The sequence below is a fragment of the Thunnus albacares genome, chromosome 6 (genome assembly GCF_914725855.1).
Source record: "Thunnus albacares chromosome 6, fThuAlb1.1, whole genome shotgun sequence".
NCBI lineage: Eukaryota > Metazoa > Chordata > Actinopteri > Scombriformes > Scombridae > Thunnus > Thunnus albacares.
This window is the reverse complement of record NC_058111.1, coordinates 30,976,660-30,997,813: the sequence shown is the minus strand read 5'-3', so window position 1 is coordinate 30,997,813 and position 21,154 is coordinate 30,976,660. Positions and strand designations below refer to the sequence as shown.

At 40.4% G+C, this 21,154-nt stretch overlaps 1 long non-coding RNA gene across 4 annotated transcripts in view; it reads right to left on the bottom strand.

Annotated features, from left to right (window-relative positions):
• Nucleotides 1–21,154, bottom strand: part of LOC122984618 — a 105,537-nt gene that overhangs the window by 63,411 nt on the left and 20,972 nt on the right. The window contains exons 1-2 of one of the 4 annotated variants that reach the window (XR_006403933.1): nt 19,344–19,510; nt 3,077–3,125 (exon numbers count right to left, since the gene is read on the bottom strand). This is a non-coding gene — a long non-coding RNA (uncharacterized LOC122984618). Of the gene's footprint in view, nt 1–3,076; nt 3,126–5,625; nt 6,163–16,339; nt 18,005–19,343; nt 19,511–21,154 lie in introns of those variants that run through there. The other 3 variants (XR_006403934.1, XR_006403932.1, XR_006403931.1) reach the window with 3 other exon arrangements.

The following is a 21,154-nucleotide window of genomic DNA, read 5'->3' as shown; positions in this document are numbered from 1 at the left end:
AACACACTGGTATCTGTGTGTACATTATGTGTCCACAGGACAGCGGACAGCTGCTGCAGGGTCCATCAGTCAGCTGCTGTATTTATAGAGTGATGACCACAAAATGCTAACAGCTGCATCACACAGGGACAGAGACATAAAGTGAGACAGAGAGGACACAGGACACCTGACGTGTTCACCACTCTTCTCTTCAGTTCTACCAGTGCTCGAAATGCCTCTGGTACCTATTTAATGCAAATTGTCTGTCTGCACAGGATTTGCAGCAGCATCCTGTTGGCACATCAAAGGCTGAGAAAGCAGGGGAGACATGTGGGACATGTCCACTCGAGCACTAAAGAGGATAAAGTGTGTCTCACAAATAAAACAGTTTTTAAAATGCCATTGCTTTAAGTGGTATCCTGTAGAGGCCACTGGAACTGATTGGGGCTTCTATTGTGAACTAGATTTCAATACCCTGCGTGCTTCCTTCCACATGGGTCTAGTCATGGTAAATGGTAAATGGACTGCATTTATATTGTGCTTTTCTAGTCTACCAACTACTCAAAGCGCTTTACAACACATGCAACATTCACCCATTCACACCCACATTCATACACTGATGGCAGAGGCTCTTAACCTGCCAAGTAGGGATAGGAATTGTTAAGATTTTATTGATACCAATGCCATTATTGATTCTGCTTATCAGTCTGATTCTTCATCAGTTCCCTTATCGCTTCCTGATCAGTTTTCTGTGTGGAAAAAAACGTAGGCCTACACAGGATTTCAGCGTCAATGGAACTGTTTTATTATCTCCACTGTTTATCAATGAGCTTGCATGCTGATGAATATATGAAACATTACTGGTAGATAAGATAAATGGTCCACAACCAAAAGTTAACTGTGTTCATTAATGAATGAATTAAATCGAAAGCATTGTACAGTCTCCTGCCTGTATGAGAATAACAAAATGAGGGGGAGGGGGAGTGCTCTGCTGTGTTATTAACGTCATGTCTCCAGCAGTGGAGAGCAGCCTCTCTGCTGCACTGTTAGCTTCGGGGAAAGACGTTGTTGTCCAAGACGCTGAACAGGTTTTTGAGGTGGAACAGACTGAGTACCAAGTTATTTTCTTTTTCTCACCTCCGAGTTGATTTAACTTGTTTAATGCTGCAGTGTGCAAACGTTAGTCTCTGAGTGATGCCGTAGAAAGTTCACAGGATACTTCAGGTTCGTCTCACAAAGGTAATTATTTAATCATTAAATCAAAAAATGTTTGCAACCGCTGCTTTTTTTGAAGATGAATTACATCTAGCGTGTGTGCGCTGTAGACAGTCCAGAGGCTGCACTGTCCTCACAGTTGAATTCCGCCCTTTTCATTCCATCAACATCACATACCTGGGCATTGGTAAGAGGAATTGATAAGCTTGGATGCATATGATTCCCATGGATTGGACAATTTGGAACCAGTTCTCAACTGGAACCGGTTCTCAATTCCAATCCCTAATCGGGAGGAGTTTCTAATGCTCATTCACACACTCGCTGGAGGATCGAACCACCGACCTTCTGATTAATGGACGACCCATTCTACCTCCTTAGCCTCAGACGCCACCAAATGGGCATGCTTTTTTTCATGGGCATGTTAGTAGAGCAACAGCAAAGAATGGATTACAGCCACAGCTTGTAAACTGTAAAAAAACAAAGTGACGATGATCATGAAACATTCAGTATCTCTAACCAAGTATAAGTAGTAAAGTCCATCTGCAACACAGTCTCATCCAGTTTAACTACATGAACATGAATTCTAATGTGATTCTAGAGCAAAGGATTATGTGAAACTGCCAAAACGGGACCCAAGAAACAAATTAAGAAGCAAACATTAAGCTGTTCATACCATAAAACTTTGCTACAGGCAAATTGCTAGCTCGAGTCAAGGATTAAAGTGAAGTTCAGGTCAATGGTTTTAGCATCCATATTTGTTATTATCTTGTATCACAACTGCATCCATTCCTAAGGTTGAGAATCATAAAAATTACAAAAATGCCCCATTGTTTTTTTCTAATATATCAATCTGCTTGTTAGAAAACATTTGTCTTGGATGTACGTTAATATCAGTCGTTATCACACTTGTGGCTGCAACTAACAATTATCATCACTATCGCTTAATCTGGCAATTACTTAAGGCCTGTTTTGACCAAAGGTTCTAGTACTTTAAACCCAGAGGAACTAGTCTCAGGAACTAAACTTGGAACTATAAAGTCCCATTAGTGCAGTCCTGTTTGTGTTTCCACCACATCTGAGGAACCAGGTAGATCACACAAATTAGACCCATGAGGAATTTAAAAATTACAGCCATGCTTGAAACACAGCATTCAAAAAACAACACAGATTTGTCCTGCTCTTACTGTTGCATCAGTTGGATTTAATGAATGAATGAAAAGGAGAAACGCGGAGGAGGAAAATGAAACTGATAGCGTCTGTTTCTGCAGTAAATCATCTGTTTAGTGTTTGATGTTTATTTATTTCTGCTTTAGAACATAACCGCCATGAAACAATGAGAAAATACATTTTTACAATTTTATTTCTCTCATTTACCGCTTTGTTTTTGCTACCGCCGCTCCCTCTCCTTGCTCGACAACCACTGTGCTCTCTCTCTCTCTCTCTCTCGCTCTGTCTCCTTCTTTCTCTTGCTCTTTTTTAAAATGAGTTGGAAAGCTGACAACAAAGTGTAACTTTACTTTTAACGTTATTAAATGAAGAGAAATTTACTCTTACATAAAACAAAGAATAGCAGTAAACCCTCACAAGTGAGAAGCTACTAATATGGAACGTGTCACATTTTGTCTCATCTTGTCAATTGACTTGGCGATAAGTCACACTTGCTAACTGGTGCATCCTCAAACATTTCATTCCACTCTTGCCACTGGAGAGGATGATAACACGAAGAAAGTAATGGATTTTATAATCTGATTTAATGTTCGTAAAAAAAAAAAATCTCACTATATCTGCCTTAAAATGCATTTTGTCAGGACGGCATTCTGTCATGCCGTCCTACACTGTAGCTTTTAGCTAAAACAGTATGTACAGTAGATGAGGTACTTACAGATTACTGCCAGGTGTTGGTAGGTTTCAGTCTGCTGTCCTGAGAGCTCCTGAGGACAGGAAGAGACACAGCAGGTTAATATTACATAATCTGTACTGTCATATAAATTAAGACCATGCCAACTCGGAGGGGGGGGGGGGGGGTAATTCTGCTAGTATGTACGGTAGAATGGATCATAGCCAGAGAAATTATGTTAAAATGTAAATTTTACCTCAATTCAACCTGACCAAGTTCAATCAAGTAACACAGAGTATATGTGTAATGAATAAAATGAATTTGTTTTGTTTTTTAGATTAACCAGGAATGTGTGTCTCTTGTCTTTCTTTTAACTTCTGCTTCCACCTGTGGCTATTGGTCTACAGTTAAAACCTGTTGGGTTGACTAAACAGTTCAAACAGATGCAATTAGTAACAGTGCCAGAAAGCTAGCATGCATTATACCAGGGCTCTGGCACACCTCAATGGAATTATATGTCCCATACATTATTAGAGACCACAGTAAAACAACTCTGTTTCATCTGCTTAATGTGTACACAGGTGCTATCTGTATCTCACTATGTTATTTAGGTAAGAAAATCTGATCACAGTCAACAGACGCAATGTGGGTTACTCTCAAGGGACCACTACAACATGCAAGGCCAGGGTCACATGACAAGAGACAGCAAAAGGCATTCATAAGATACTTTTCAGTAGTCTTGCTAACCAAGGCTAATGTTACTTATCCTGTTAAGTTAATAGCAAGTTAATAGGCTACAGCAGGCATTTTGACTAGTCACAGTAGAAAAAGCACAACTAATAACATAAACGGTGGTTCTGTTCTATTCAAGTGCCCCAGTAAGTTATGACAGTGTGACAGTGAGCCAACATGAACAATACTAAGACCCTGAAACTGAAGCGGCTAAATGGAATTCAGCTATAATTTATTATTTACACTTGTGCTTTTCCTACTGTGACTTGTCAAAATGTCTTCCATGACAAAGAGCTGTCAGTGTCAGCAGAGAAGCTTACTACCACTATAGTGTAAGTTTGGCTACCCATGTCGGTCGTTGTATTCCACATTATAGCAGCCCCTCAAGAGTCTCCCTAAGCTATGCTGCTGTGTGGGCTCTACTACTTACTGAGGAAAATGTCCACTGCTTCAGTAGAGTTTTTTCTTAAGAATGAGGCCAAACTGTACAGATTGCATTTACATCTGACTGAGATCTAATCACAGTGTGAAGGAGACCTCCTCCAGGATGTGGTCTGGCAGATCCACTTGCATTCCAAATGCAATGTGTTCTGCATGCAATTATGCTTTTTCTTCATCCAGTTACAGATGTTATTGGCATGTTAATACCAGGTATAAATTGGGTCAACATGTCTGTAAGTGAGACAGGTGTTGTACTGCTACAAATAAGTAGGGGTTCGGTAGCTGCCAGACATGACTGATCTGCAATTAAATACAGTTTCTTTGTCAATGTCATTATGGAATTCAGTGTTCACACCATCAATTTCATTCCTTACGTCATGGCAACTGCCAACTCAGTTTTTGGTGCCACAAAAATCTCTGGCCCATATTACCTTAAATAAAAATGATTCCAAGTACTATGCAGTGACGTTAGGGCTGGGCAATATGGCCAAAAATTATCACAATAAAAATGTCAGTCAGTATCGATAATTATCACGAATGTCAAAGCATCGTTTCTTTCAAGTTTAAAGGCTGATTTTTGCTCCTGAGTGAAAGTTGAAGAAACCAGATGGTTAATTGTGGTTTTAAACTATTCTATGGTCAGTACATGACAAACACTTGCCAAACAGCAGAACATTTTACAAATCTGAGTTTGAACATTTAAAATAATTATAATGATAAAATCTTTTTTCAACATCAAAGTATGCATGAGTAAAATTAATTAAAATCCCTTTCCAGTCTTTTTCCCTCATCAAAATAAATATCTTAATAGAAAAATAAAGTGCTGCAGTGTGATAAAGCACATATGTTAGATTGCTCAGACTGCAAATTTAGTTACATGTCCAGTAACACACGATAACGTAAGCATTTAAAGTCCAACTAAATTAAACAAATGCAAACAACCACAATACATAGCCTACAGAAATCACCTCTGCCCAGATGAAGTTGTGACCTGACGTGCAAATTGAGACAAATTGTCCAGTTGCCAGCATTCCTGTGTTACTGATGCTACATCTTTGCTGCCCTCAACCCAGTTAATTTTGCTATATTCTTTATCACTGTGGCTAATTACCTGCTGTATATTTAAACTTACACTAGTTCTGCTCAAGCACCCATAGCTTTCTCCTTCTTTTAGCAACTTTCTTGCTAATCCCACAGTCATTTATATGCTATTCAGATCTGCTAGCTACTTTAGCTTAGCAGTTTAGCTTAGCAGTTAGCAATGGCCTCTCTCCCTCTCAGTCTCCTGCTCTCTCTTGCTCGGTGTGTCATATGTTTAGCTATTCCCCTGCCTCCTTTAGTGATACCGGCACATGTAATAAGTGTAGTTTATTTGCCGTGTTGGAAACGAGGCTCAGTGAATTAAAAGCACAGCTCCTTACCATGGAAACCCAGTGGTTAGCTGCTGTAGTTAGCCAGCCCCCAGTAGTTGGTGCGAGCTGACCTAGCATAGATCTGCTAGTTACTTAGCTTAGCAGTTAGCAATAGCTTCTCTCTCTCCTTCTCAGTTTAACTGTATCAAACATTTATTGTACATTTGTTGTCTTTCTATCGAGGAAAATTATATTGAGATAATTATTGTTATGGTTTTATCGCCCAGCCCTAAGTAAAGTACACAGATTTTAAATTTGGGGAAAAGAAAGTGTTGGTATTCGATCAGACAAAGGCATCTGCTCTGAGCTGAGGTATTAGAATTGGTATCAGGAGAGAGAAAATCACATAAGTACATCCCTACAAATAAGGCTTTCCTTTTGAAGGCAGAGCCAGACACTATCTGCTGCCTCCTAGAAACTGACAAGTTAGCGAACCATTGAGGGAAAAATAATGCTTCAAATGGAATCATTTGAAAGTTACAGATAGGGCCAAGAGAACTCATGACTAAAGCTGTTGCTTCAAATCCCTAAATTAGCTTTAAGTATGAGCTAGTAAGGTAAATTAGTGCTTCTACATACAGCGCATTAACATATGCTGTCAAGGTGCCCTTCAGCAGGGCTCTGAACCACGACTGCTCCAGTAGCGCTGGTGCAGTCTGTGGTTCTACTGGGCAGCTACAGTGTGAATGTGTGCAGCTATATGAGTTAGTGAGTAAAGTGCTGCTGGAAAAGAGCGGTGCATTTAGTCTGATTTCACTGCATAAATAAATCTTATATGTCATATATATATATATATATATAACTAAACAGACAAATATTGTCAATATTCATTTGTTCAAAGTCACAGGACTGCTAACACTGAATGGCGTTTCATGTACTCTATGTGCAGTGGTTTATAATTTGGTGCACCATGGTCATGGCAGTGATGCTAATTGATTTCTAATCACACACTGCTTTTCTTTGGAGTCAAAAGAGTGTGGTGCCTTATTTACAATGTGTACAAGAGCCTTAATGAGGCCGATTACAACCATGTTGCTGCTGATGACTGCAGTACAAAGACGAAGGAAGCCAACGTGAAAACGACAGATCAGGATTCAGTCGGATCCTGTGTGATATATCCCATCGCACATGCTCAGTCTACTCTGCTTAATTGCCATACGGTCAAAAATTGGCTTTAAAGCACTCTAAGGTTGGCAGAGACAAAGGGGCAGAAAGAGAAAGAGAAGGAGGTTCATCCTGAGTTTGAGCTCAGCTGTGATGTAACTGTGGATGATGGCTGTGCCGCAGTCAATTTAGGAGGCAATATCCTTAAACGACCTCATCTCCCTCCCTCCTTCCCCCCTCCTACTCCCCTCTCTCCCTGCCTCTCCACTACCACCATCCCCCCCCCACCCCCCCGCCCCTCCTCATGCTGGTGCCATTTATCTCTTCCACACCCTATCTTTCTTGCTTTTTTTGCCACAAAAATCTCCCAACTACCCTTATACCCCTGTGCAGACTCTAATATTATCTCCTTTCCTCTTCTTCCCCTCTCTTGCTGTCAGCTCGTCCATGCATCACTGCCTCTGCTCTCCTCCTGCCCAGCATCCTCTCCTCTCAGACTGCAGCACTAACCTACACGTACACACGTGGAGAGAATAATATCTCCCGCTAAATGCACTTCAATAGGACTCTAGCGGCGTGAAGCACATTAGCACGTTGCAAACTGTCCACCCCCACAGTAAAGCTGCTTGTTGGATAACGTTACTGCTTTTAATAACAGTATATCCCCCAGACGTATTTAGCTCTACTATATGTTTATGGCCCCTCCACACATCTCAACCTCTCCCTGCACCACTCTCATCATCGCTCGCCTTTCCAACTCCCTCCCTTCTGATTTTCTTTCTCTCTACCTCTCTGCCGTCTCCCTGTGCTCGCCTGTCGATTAAGGTTTTTTTTGTGTTTACTGCTGCGGCTGCTCATCAGCAACAAAATCATAAACAGAGCAAAGAAAAACGTGCATTTTTAGAAGCCGACAAGCAACAGATTTCACATTTAAACTGATTATTTTTCCATAAAATGAAATAATCTCAAAAGAAAAAACAAAAAGAGCATTTTGCATGTTGTGTAACTATGTCATGTGTGTCTCCATACGTTTGTGTGTGTGTGTGTACAAGTGTGTGTGTGTGTGTGTGTGTGTGTGTGTGTGTGTGTGTGTGTGTGTGTGTGTGTGTGTGTGTGAGAGCCCATCCCTCTCTCCTCTCCTCTCTCCTCTCTCTGACTGATGGAGGGTGGAGTAATCTGCACCCGTTGCCATGACACCAGACAGCCCTTGCTTGGCGAAGGCACGTAGCTTCCTCTCTGCTCTATTTCCCCGGAGCCCTCCACTCAGGAGTGTGTGTGCATCTGTGTCTGTGTGTCTATGAATCTGGGAGAATCATATATGATGCACATGATGTACACAGCGACATGGAAAAATGGAAAATGGAGAGAACGTATTTGCTGTGTCTACATATGGAACAGAGCGGGAAATAAAGCAAACAACACCCACTTTAGAAGAGATAAAGGGTTTCAATGCAAATGTTGATTTAATATTAAATTGTAGACCTGTCGAGACTGTGGGTAGATAGATATTATACATCCTCTTAAGAGGAAGACTTTCTGGTGAATTATGCTGAAATTCATCCATTCGTCAATGCACTCGGACACCCTGGAACCCACTCAAGGACCCCTGGACTTTCTGCAGCAGACTACATATGCCTACCACAAATCTTATTTTACGAACCGGGTTGTTTCCCCTCGTAGCCATTTTTCATTTTTATTCGACCTCACTGTTAAGACAACTTGTTCTGAAACCCAAACTGTCGAGGGCAGCTGGGACTTTTGGCCTCCCGGCGTTTTTCAGACAACACGCAGGGTCCTGAATCACCTAATACGGAGTCAGTGTTTGTCAAAATTAAGGACATTTGTTTTTTCTTAATTGTTAACACTCTACATGCACTGGCTTTAGGAAATAAATCACTGCACCTGAAACAATCAAATCTAAGCACGACTGAAAGTTATTTTCATGCTTTTCCAGATGACATGCAGCATCCTGAATAACCTTATACAGAGTCAATATTTGTCAAAATTAGGGACTTTTGCAAAGGATTTTTCCTCTGTTTTTTTTTTTTTTTTTTTTTTTTACACTCTCAAAGCTTTAGGAAATAAATCACAGCAGCTGAAACAGTCAAATCTAAGCAAGGCCCAAACTTTTATTTTCATGCCTCACAATTTTAGTACGTTCACATATCTGTCCTTAATTTAATGCAAGATATTTAATTCCTTCAGCAAAAAGCTGTTCCCAGACCCGATGCAATTATGTTTTCTTAGTCTCAAAAGGCAATCACAGTGTTTTGAACCACTCTCCTCACAGCTCTCGGAACCCTAATAAAAGTGTCCATGCCAGCTCCTATCCATCTATCTATCTCCAGACTCCAGCCTAGATGAATAATTTAGCAGGCTATATTTCGAGCCATCTGCTTCCCTCTCTCACTCTCTGCCTCTCTCGTTGCTCCCTCCATCATTCCTCTTTTCCCTTCTTATTGCATTCTCTCTGTTCGGATCCTGCTCTCTTTCTTGTCTCGGCCTGCGGTCGATGACGGGGTTACACGTGCAAAAATCCCAATTAGAAAATGTGCAAAAATAGTTTTTCATAATTATAGCTTTCACCTCTCATCACCGTTATTCTGCCTGCTAGTAAGTGCATTATAAAATTCAGCTAAAATGTTAAATGCCGATACAAATTCCCTCAGGTCATTCAGGGACAAAATAAGATGCATCTACGTGAGAGTTTGGAATGGGAGAATATTTATGAACCCTGCTGTTTTTAACACAAATATGACTCCATATTTACTGCTGTTGGACTGATGCTTTTTGTTGGACAACGGCAGGATGCAGCAGTGATCTGCTAATGATCCCTAAAGCTATTCTGTGGTTAATCGAAGCCAGAGGAAGCCTTGAGAATACATATACATCCTGGATCAAATCATTAACCGTGATCAACATCTGCAACACTGCCTGTCACAGCCCAGCAGAGGTCAGCCAAGTTCCTCTTTCCTGTCAGCATAATGAGCAGGCAACCACATGTTCCTCCACCAGCATCGTTTTCATTATCTGTGTGCAACAATTACGCCGGCTGAGTAATTGATGATCCTCCTGTGCTCGCAGCTACGGTGCAGTGCGAGGATCACAATCTAAGTGAAAATGAATACATAATTACATATAGCAACTGGTTGATTACACGGCGTCTGGGATTTATGTAAGCAAATAAAAGCGGTCTGGCAAACGCAGGGATCGTCTCAAATCGCTGAGGAGAAGACAGGAAGGAAGAGCCAGCGGCCCGGCAGACAGACAGAGAGGGAAAAGCTCCAGCGAAGGTTAATGTTAATGGAAGGAAGATCACGAGAGAAAATTAAGTCAGGCTAATGATGCAGATGATGATGAGTAAGAGGAGGAGAATGGAAAAGTTTTCCAGGCAGTACTGACTCCATAAGTTGGATTCATGATACCTTTTTGCATTTTTTTTAACCTTAGAGAGAGAAGCAGAGGATGTCATTTAATCCTAAATGATCAGGCAGTATAAACAACAAGTGGATATCCTACTAATATGAAACCTGTGTTGATGAGTTGTGGCTAAAAGTGACTTGATAACCTTTCAGGGCCTGAATTTATCACACTTCTTCAGGAATAAAAAGTTCTAATTGTGAGGAGTAAGAAACATTTATCAAGTGACTTAATGCTACTTACAGCGAAGTGTAACATTTTAGAGCAACTCAAATGATCACATGATTAATCATATATACAGACGAGCAGAGGTAAGGATTTACACTACATCAGGCCCATCGTTCATTCTTTTTTTTTTTTTAATCCTTACATTTTACGCAGTGATATGTAATTCTTAGAAAAGATGTAATTTTCATTTTTTTGAAGCGTTATTTGTGTGAAATTGGAGCAATTAACAGTGTCATCCCTTAATAATATATAACAAGGGATGAAATGATAGGAAATTGGCTGAAATGGAAACAAAAAGAAAAGCAACCATGGAGCAGGAAGGAAATGATGCTTCTGGCTAGACGAGGTACTTTGGAGAAAACATGCTAAGGAGAATTTCATAGCAGGATGGCAAGTGCAGACAGTGAGGATGCATGGAAAGTGATTGCAAACAAAATCAATGTCAGCTTTATTCTTGTTATGTGAACCTCTGATCAGTGTCAAAAAAAAAAAGAAAAAGTGTCAATTGTTGAACTCATGTAAATAGGTAAACTACCCAGTTCTAATATATATATATATATGTGTGTGTATATATATATATGTTGCTTCAGCTAATATCTAAAACACGTGTCAGAAGGTGACGGCTAACCTCTGCCTCCACACTGCAGCCATGTAGGATCTGCAGCACTATTACATTTTAGAATATTTATTTGAGTCCTTCTCACAAACGTAGGATTAAATACGAAGGATTTTTACTTTCATTTAAGTCCAGAATTTCACTTTTAGCAGTTTGAGAAATGCAGGCTCAGGTCTTGAAATCACTAGTCATTTTCATGTACGCTGCCCTTTTTGTTCTAAATTCACTATATACGGCTGTAAAACTGTCCTGTCAAAAGTAAATGCATGAATTTGCACTAATACTTTTTGAGTGGATTTGGTTTGCGTGCTAAAAACGGCTCTCTCTGACACAAACACGCTCACGCACGTACTCTCACTCTCTCCTCTGATCTATCTATGTTCATGCTATCTGTGCTTATCGGCTGGCTGGCTGGCTGCTGACCCTGCTGGTCAGCTGGTCAGGTTAGCTGGCAGACTGACTGGCTGGCTGATTTGCCGGCTGGGACGTGGCTGCCCTCGTGTAGTCCCTGCAGCACCAGCAGCGTTTATTACAAATATACAAACAGTCTCTGATTCCGCCAGACGTTCGCATTCAGCACGACCTGTGATGACCGGCTGCAAGTATTTATAATCTGCTCTATCCTGCAGCAATTAAACCCCGTGAACCTCGGCACGTTGAAAACGCCACAGTCAGGCAAACTGTGAGCAGCACATGTCTGCTGTGGCCATCTTGTCACCTCAGTAATCAAACCGACGAGCAGCTGGATGCTCCTGTAACCCTTTGCTTTCTGTTCCCTCAGACACCTTGCGGTGCAGAGACACTAAAGCCTCTGGCTCTTGGTATCCTGTTTCTAGGAACCGCAGTCCACTGTGGGTTGAGGTGGGGATGAAGGTGGAGGGAAAGGGGTGGAAATGTAGTAGGGGAGCAAAGTGGGGCAGGGGAGGTTGAGGTGGGCTGTGCATGTGCGAGACACTGCACACAATGGCGTCTGAGCAAGGTGTGTGTGTGTATTTGACACAGGAAACAAGAACATTTAGTGTGTTTGCATGCATGCAGTGGTTACTGCAATTATTGCAACACCTACTACATGTTGTCAGTCTTTTACCTGATGATTTCACTCCGGCTGCACGTTCTCAGTCCAAATCATTGTTTGGATTCTGATCTGCCAATCAAGTCAGTGAACTGAACGAGACACAGAGAAGAAGATAGAAAAAGAGAAGCAATTCACCGCTATACCCTGCGAAATGACTGCGAGGTAAACCACACAAGTGGAAATGGGGAGAGAAAGAAATAAAGGGGGGAGTGAGGAAGTAAGGAGAAAGTAGAGAACAAGGGGGAGGAAAAAAGAGGTTGGATGGGGTGGGGGTGGTGGTGAGGGACAAGGACAGGAAAGAAAAAGGGGGTAAGAGAAAAAAAAAAAAGGAGGAGGAAGAAGAGGAGGAGAGGCGAGATGAGGAGAAGGCACGAGGCAAGGAGGGGAAAAATAGAGAGCGGAGTGAGGGGGCTTTGGAGGGGGAGGCGGTGGGGGGAGGTGGGGAGGGGAGGTGGGGGCCGCTGCTGCTGCTGCTGATGCCGGAGCACAGCGCGGCCAGGCTGAACTGAGTGAACTGCAGTGGAGGTCAGGGAGTCCAACATTCCTCTGGAACACTGTGTTTACACTGCGTAGCAGAGAGGAGGGGTGGGGGGGCGCGAGGGGGACGACGCACAGGGAAGGAAATCATCTCCCGGAGACACTCCTTGCAGGGAGGGAGTGTGTGTATGAGTGAGCGAGCGAGTGTGTGTGTGTGTCGCTTATCCTGTCGCTGTATAGCGCATTTCTTAAGCACCAGAGTAACTTGATTCCAAACCCCCCCCCCCACACACACACACACATACACACACACACATACACACACACATACACACACTCCCCGCCATCATCTCCCAACCTTATACTTCATCTATCTACAACGACAGAGAGCCGTGTGCTGCGTCTTCAGCAGCATTAAAGCTTGAATTTGAAAGTGTTGTATCACTCCGGGTGCAATTTGACCTGCATGAATAATGCATGTCATTTCCAAACTTTTCAACATGTAGAAGAAGGATTAATAAATCTGATCAAGTGGAACATGATGTCTTCTCTGATGTTTTTCAAAAGTATTGATAAAAAGACCTCCATCACTAAAACTGTCTAGAAAGTGTTTTTTTTTTAATTCTCCTGTATATAAACTGAGCATTAGAGCAAGATTTCAATCAATTTATAATTAATAATACTAAAATAATAACTCATTTTAACAACTAGTAAAGAATAGACTCAACTTCAGTTTTATTGAAGAAATACTAAATATATTAAAATCACAATATTAGTTTTTAGTCATATTAAGTCTATTTCATACCAACAAAATGTAGCTCTTTATCTTCAAAATTATTTGAAAGTCAACTTTTTAATTGATTAGAAAAGAAACTGACAAACTATTTCAAATTGTTGTAATTTGATTTTATTTGGTTATTACAATTTCAACTAAGTTTTAAAGATTTTAAATAATTACTTTTCTATTTGCATTTTAAGCAAATGCAAACATGTAAATATCAACAAGAAAAGATTTCTTTACTTTTAAAAAATGTAAAGAAACTGTATCTAACATGGGATTTATCATCATATTTGATAAAACAGTGATTGAAGTATTTTACTGCTTGCAACAAAGGAAAATTATACATTGTTCATTTGACTTTTTCTTTAGTTGCAAACCTAAAGCAATATCTACAACAGCAGATAAATTACAAAAAACTGCTAAATAAAAAGCACTGGAACCTTTTTAAAGATTCAAATAACTTCGGGTTTCCCTTTCAACAAAACAGAGAAAAGTTTTATCTCAACAAAAAAACAGCAAACTGGCGAACGGTCACAGCAGAGACTGTGAGTCCTGCAATCATCTCCCACTACGCTGCTGCACTTCCATTCATCCCATAAAAGACGTTTCCTTTCCCCATCTGCTGGTGCAACAGAGAAACTGCAGTACACACACACTGACAGCACACACGGCACACTGCTGACTGCCGCTCACCACTGAAAATCTTCAGATCTTAAATAATTAAACAAAATAAATTCAGTGCAAATACACAATTTGGCACCTGTGATACGCAGTGACTGCTTTGTTCTGAAAATGCTCACACTGATGATGATAATGAGAACTTTGTAACAATACAGAATATAAAGAAAGTAATCATAGTGGCTCTTCAAACCAGTATCACCCAGATTCACTGTTCTGTCAGTTTAAAGCACAGAAAACAGATTTCCTCCCCAAACTCATCCATATGAGATTAAAAACCTACTACACTGAGAGAAAAGGTCTTTCCATTTGTATGCCACAATGTGCCGGGCAGTTATTTTCCAGACCACTTTGATACAAATATTACCATTTGAATCAGATTTGCCGGTGACTATTCAGACTCAGTAAATATTTAGTGTTTATGTGCCATTGAGGAAATTATCAGCGCTGGCATCAGTCAGAATGACATTTCAGCGAATCAAAGCAGTCCAGGAGACAATTGGCTGTCTGGGCTCCGGACTGAATAATCAATTTGTCCTCAGACTGCTGCATAGCAACACTCGTCGCAAAAGAGCAAAATATGCAGAAGGAACAACACTAGACAAAAGTTTAGGGATGTGAGAATCTTTAACTAGATTAAAATGTGAAACCTCTGGCCTCTACTCCATGTGTTGCATCCCGATCATGACACAGCATACGTTTTGTTTCTCATCACCATTAATGTGTGGCTTCAGCTTCAATATTTTTCTAATCATTCAAACAGATAATAGATCAACTACAGTTTGACACGAGTTGTCAAGTCTGGTTTGAAGTCTCCAGTCAAATCACAGAGAGGCTGAGTCACGGCTTGAACTTTTGTCTCTGACAGCTGACTGTCATTTGACAACAGACTGACTGACATTTGACCAGGATTTCCCAAAACTTTTCAAATCAAAAGACTGTTGCACAAATGTACATTGACAGCGGGAGGTCATGTTACTGCAACCTTGTCATAGTAAAGGATTTCTCCAGGGTTCATTTTTAGGGACATGTATCAGCTTTGGATTCGTATTTTCTTCATACCTGCACTAAAAAACAACCACACATAGATCCTGTCCTCAGTTATATTTCTGGACATTTGTGAGGTTTAATGACATGAGTGACTTTACATTCAATGATTACATCCGTATTACATGTGTTGGGTTTTTTTTAGGCTGATTCTGATATTTTTATGAATAAATTAGACAGTTTTAGACAAAAAAAAACTATATTAACCCATCTATTAATTGATTAAAATCAAAAGAATTTTGTATTCACAAAAAATGACATTCCTGCCACTGTGATATAATGTGAGGATATAAAGTTCAATTTATAAAATATCTACATTAACACAACATACGTAAATACTCAAATAAAATGTGATTTTAAAAAAATACTTTCAGTGTAAGTAAATTTTAAAATTTAGTTGCTAGAATTTTTCAAGTGTGTGAGGTTCTGCCAGGTGGAAGTCCTGCATTCAGAATACTTCTTAAGTAAAGTACTCGTCATGCAGAAAAATCTTCCCTGTAAGTGATAAATTATTATGTATTACAATATTAGATTGTTAATATTAATGTACCAATACATGAGTAGCATTTTACTGTTGCAGCTGGTTGAGGTAGTTTTAACTACATAGGAGTGGTGAGATGATTAATGGGGTTAGAAACACGAAAAGACAAAGTTCTTCTACACAAATTTGTATTCAGTTTTCAGACTTTTTCCTAATGGTTGTTTTTTTTGTACTGGATAATTTGACATTTTTGGACTTCAATAGTTTAAATGGAAACATCTCAGAAGTTCAGACAGGAAATGTGTCTTTGGCAGAACCGTTATAGACATCTGAAACAAGATGAGGGGCCCCAACAAGACACTTCTTTTTTTTTGTCAGGGGTCACAAGCCTAAAAGGTTGGAAACAACTGGTTTAATCTTTAACAATTCACTGCATTTTATAAGCTTATCTTTTGATTTTTGGTTTGTTTTTTCTTTTACATAAAATCTTAATCTGAAAAGTAACTACAGCTGTTAATTAAATATTTAAATATAGTGAAGTAAAAAGTATTACCCTCTGAAAGTATAATTCAAGTAGTCAAGTAAAGCACAAGTACCTCAAAAATGTAGTTAGTAACTTTCCACTTCTGGAAACATTGAATGGCACAATATTACATCACTCAGAATCAAAGAGACACACACTAGAAAGACTTTGTCTTTATGTCTTGATGTACCTGCTGGTGGATGAAAAGGTGTACAAGGGTGTAGGAAGCGACTGGGTCAACAACACTTAACTGCCCCCAACTTTGTGTCCTTACTGGAGGCACCAGTACCTACCCCTGGGGTAGGAACTACCAACACCACAAGAGGAAGGGAGCGGACAGCCCGGAATGCCATCGAGCTTAAAGCAGCCACGTCGATAAAAGTGCAAACAGCCTCATGCCAGACATCTGTCGCATTTTCCTTTCTCTACACTTCCTATCGCTCCTAAGAAAGACAGAGGTCCACGGACAAACTGGACAGAGGACGAGAAAGAAAACGGAGACAAGAGGAGATGGGCAAGGTAGGCAAAGGATCAGGAGCGAGACAACAATAGATACCCACAGCTTTGACAATGCCTTTCCAACCCTGACACCCAGCCACCCCTCCAACCCCCACCCCACCTCTCCGGATCGCCAAGACCTTTGCTCTTTCTCCATGACAGGCAGCATTCTTTTGTCTGGGTCCGGCCAGAGTCTGGCGGACCCAGACAAAAGGCAGGAGCACAGAGGGGACAGAGAGAATGACAGCGCGGACAGAGGGGACGACGGAGGGGGTGATAAAGGGAGGGATAGATGAATGGAAAGGGGTAAGATCGGCAAACCGTGCTCACCTTTTGTCCGACACTCTCTCCCTCTCCCTGTCTTTTTTTGTGTGTGTGTGTGTGTGTCATTCATTTTCCAAATTTTTGCACAGTAATTCAGCAACAAAGTTTCTTTCTTTCTGTCTTTTAAAGCGAGGGTTGCGAATGCCCTTGGCGAGATGATAATTAATTTTGTGCTTTCATTATTCTTTCGACTTTTCGCCACAACTGTGTTTTTCTTTTCCTGCCTCATCCTGAATGCTGTCCAGTGCGGTCCACTCCAGTCCTGGTTGGTAATTGCATTAAGAACAGCAGGAGGAGAGAGAAGACAGTGTTCAGTTGTGGGTTTCAGTACTCCTCTGCTTTACCACCCAGTTACATCACATTTTACTTGTGTGTACAATAAGTATTATGCAGATGATATCCAGCAACTACTTGACAAACAATGACAGGAGGACTCGCAAAAAGGAGTCACATCTAAAACAATGTGAAGAATACCATACAATTCCCTGCATAGCAATATAGATACATACAAATAAGTAGTAGTAAATTTCTTTCAGTAAATTTTCATTCATCATAAATGTAAATCCATGTAACAAAGGTGTCTTTCAAATTTCACACATCTTGTCTTGTCCCTCACTTCACTTTCTGCTTTTTAGGTTACATATTTTAGTTTTTGTATTACCTAAATGTTAAACTGTCGAAACCCACAGAAAAATATCACCCAACTCTACAGCTAAACCATAAACCTGGTCTCACAATGCATACAAATATAACGACTTTTACACTTTCAAATGTGCGTGCAGGGCATACGCCAAAGTCTGATTTTGTATGCAGGTGATATGGCAATTTAGTGCTGCATTTTTAACCTTTTTGCATCTTGTTGGTTAGGTTTAGGCACAAAAACCACTTGGTTAGGTCAAACAGTGCTCTCCTCCTCCTGCTGCTGCTTTTTGCAACTTTTTGCCAGCCATCAAAAATAGATATCAAGCTGATATACAGGCTAAACAGTGTTAAAATACAACACTGTATCTTATGATAGCCGTTGTGCTACTCTCTGTGTCTATGATTTGATATTAAAACCATTTTGGTTTAAACTATGAGATACACAAGTTGTGCGTACACAAAATGACGCCATATCTTGCTATACTGTAGTATTTTGTAGTATCAAATGTTTGCTGTCATATCACACAACTAAGGTCAGTTTTACATGATGAAGGTAGGAGGTATGCATGGCAATGTGGTCGTATCACTTTGTAAAAAATAAAATTGATGTTACTGGAAGATGTTTTCACCTGTTCGTTAACATTTATCAATCAATCTGACTTATAGGACATGGGAAACAGGAGGACATAAGCATTGAGGTCTACAGGGTTATGTTACACTCTGTACCTCCACAGAAACTCACACATAGTGCAATGTCACCTCCTCTAGTACACCACCGACGGAAGACACCCCCCCCCCCCCCGCCCCCCTCCTTTTCCTTTGAGTGTGTTCCAGCTCCAGGCTCTCTCGCAGGGCTATAACTCATAAGTCGCTATAGTCGCCACAGTATACCGCACCTTCTGCTGGGGCACATATAGAGCAGCACAGTCAGTGTTTTTTAACGGCTCAGCAGAGAGAGGAAGCCGAGAGGAAGTGTGTGTGTATGGAACAGGCGCACAGACAAGAGAGGACGTTTTCCACTGAAGGCGGTAAAATAAATAGAGATGGCAGCCGGGGAGAAAATGGAGTAACATGACTCAATGAACCCAATGAACTTCAAGTGGAAAATGGCTGTTTTCACTATATGATGTGGAATGTAAAAGCTATGATACATATAAAATACTTGTGAATTGATGTAAAAAAAAAGTTGTGTTTCTGGCTAAATTAACATGATTTAGCAAAGATACTGTATCTAAGCTGCAGAATAAGGAGACCATACCTTTCAGCAATGGGTTTGGAAAATAAGAGAGATTTTCCTGGACCCCACCTGACCATGATTTTTACATTATAAAGGGTTTCCTCTCTCAGCTCCAGAGATGCCTTCACTGCCTGCCCTGCTGTAATCAAACAGACAGTTGATGTGTTCTTTGCGGCTTCTTAGGTGCACTTATGTTTAACAGACCTAGCTTTCTGGCTAACATCATTTTTCCCACCATGACCAACACTAAAGTCCACCCTACGCACCTTGCAAAACGCATGGTTGTTTCCTAACATGCCTTTTATCAGGAATGAGAAAAAAGATTTTTTCAAAGAGTGTCTCACTTATTTTGTTAAAATAGTTACTGAGGTCAAAAACCTTTTAACAGGTTAAGAAAACATGTTAATAGAGTTGTTGTGTAGTGCTCGTATATATTCAAAGACCTGTAAATGCTTTTATAGCAGGTTTCAATCTTGTGCTTCTACTTCTGTTAGTGAGGATGTCCTTCAGTGTACGTTAGGATTTGCAAACAGATTGTACCTGTAAAAATATTTACAGAACAGTAATTCATCTAGAGACAGATGTAAGTTCCTTACCAGTTTTCTTGCTTTGAATTTGTTCATGTCTCTCAATCACCGCCTGGGCTGCTTCTATGTGTGTTTCTCTTCACTCCTTGAACTCTTTCTTTCAATCTTGAATCAGTTGCGTCTTGTTTACTATCTTCTTTTCTTTCAACACTATTACATCCTGCAATTCTTCCTCACCTCTGTCTCCTCTCTCCTGATTCCTTCACTCAATCTGAAAATATATAAAAAGCCTTTTAAAAATCTCACAGAGCATGAAGCAGAGCTTTAACTTGTATGGTGTTAATTACAGTAACGGTGGAAAAAAACGACACAGTGGGAATGCATCAGCAGTCAAGCTATCCAAACTATTACACTTCATTAACATTACTGTAATATACAGCAGAAAACAACACTAATGCCAATTTAAAAAACTTATCTTTTCTAGCTACTTACTTACTTTTGTCTAACAGATAATTATTTGATGCCTCACATTTCAGTTAAAGTCACATTTCATCCTCTGAACTCTGATTCATTCGTCTGTCTCATGAAAGTGGCTCCAGTCTGCCTGCTAGCTTCAGCACGGGGGGTTCATTTGTTTTAACACCTGCGTAGCAGGAGTGGGCGGTGGTTTGTTGGTCGCTCCGTTTTAACAGTAACAGATGCCTCCGTGTCTCATATGAAGACACAATGTTCAAACAGAAAACAAAGCGAGCACTCCTGGAAGCTACAACAGAAGGTGCAGTAGGAAGCCAGTCTGAACTGACAGCTGTAAAGTGAAAGTTTGTATAAATGCCATTTCAGAATATGAAAGGTGGGTAAATGGCGTTTATTCTCCACTACAGCGCTGTGTCTAACTGTTAAAATAAAAACGGGAAATACGGGAGATTTACAAGCAAAATTATGAAACGGGAGCATGGCAGGAGAGGGGGTGAAAATACGGGAGAAACCAGGAACAAACAGGAAAGTTGGATGGTCTGAGGGAGACAGAGAGACAGACTAAGACGTGCAGCAGAGATGATACTGTGGGGAGACTAAGTTGTCTCAAAGAAGAAAAATTGAGAAAGAGCGAGAGAGAAAATGAGTTATCTGGTGCCCAGAGGAACTGAAGAGCTCGATACTTCTAAAGCCTTCACTTGTACAGTATGTATTATTTATGCTTTCCTCTGCTGCTGTCTGCCATGCTGACTGACTGGCTGAATCATGAACTTATTGGCTGAGCAGATGAAACACTGACTGGCTGGTTGGATGACCTGGTGGCCAGCTGACTGACGTGCGATGCATAGTAGCAAGTTGGTGTAAGAACACCTGTCTGGCTACACTGACTCACACTAAAAGAAAAGGTGTTTGTTTGGTTGAGGCACTCTGTCAATCATAAAGACACTGGAGGTAAAAAAAAAAAAAGAACCTTTATTGAGTTTTATAGTTCCACCACGATCCTGTGTTTCACTTTCATCTTTGCTATAGACTCATAACAAAAAAGGTTTTTGTATTGTAGTAGAAAATACTCCAGTAGGTACGTTTAAGAACATAATGAGGAAGCTCACATCAGAAGAACTGATATAGAGACACAATTATTTGTCACAGAACCCCTAAAAAGAGAACCGTCAAACATTTCTCGTGTGGAACATTCATTTTAAAAACTAGCAGTCCCTTCTTGTCTCTAAATGACCATTAAACTAATCCATTACTTTCTTGCTTAATAGGTAATTAAAGCTGTAAATCACAGTTTAACAAATGGTGTTTCATTAAGGCAGCAAGAGCCTGAATCGACCAGCTGTATAGTGACTTGGGGTTTTAAAAACTGTGAGGCGTACACATGGTTATGTACACACAAAAGTGCA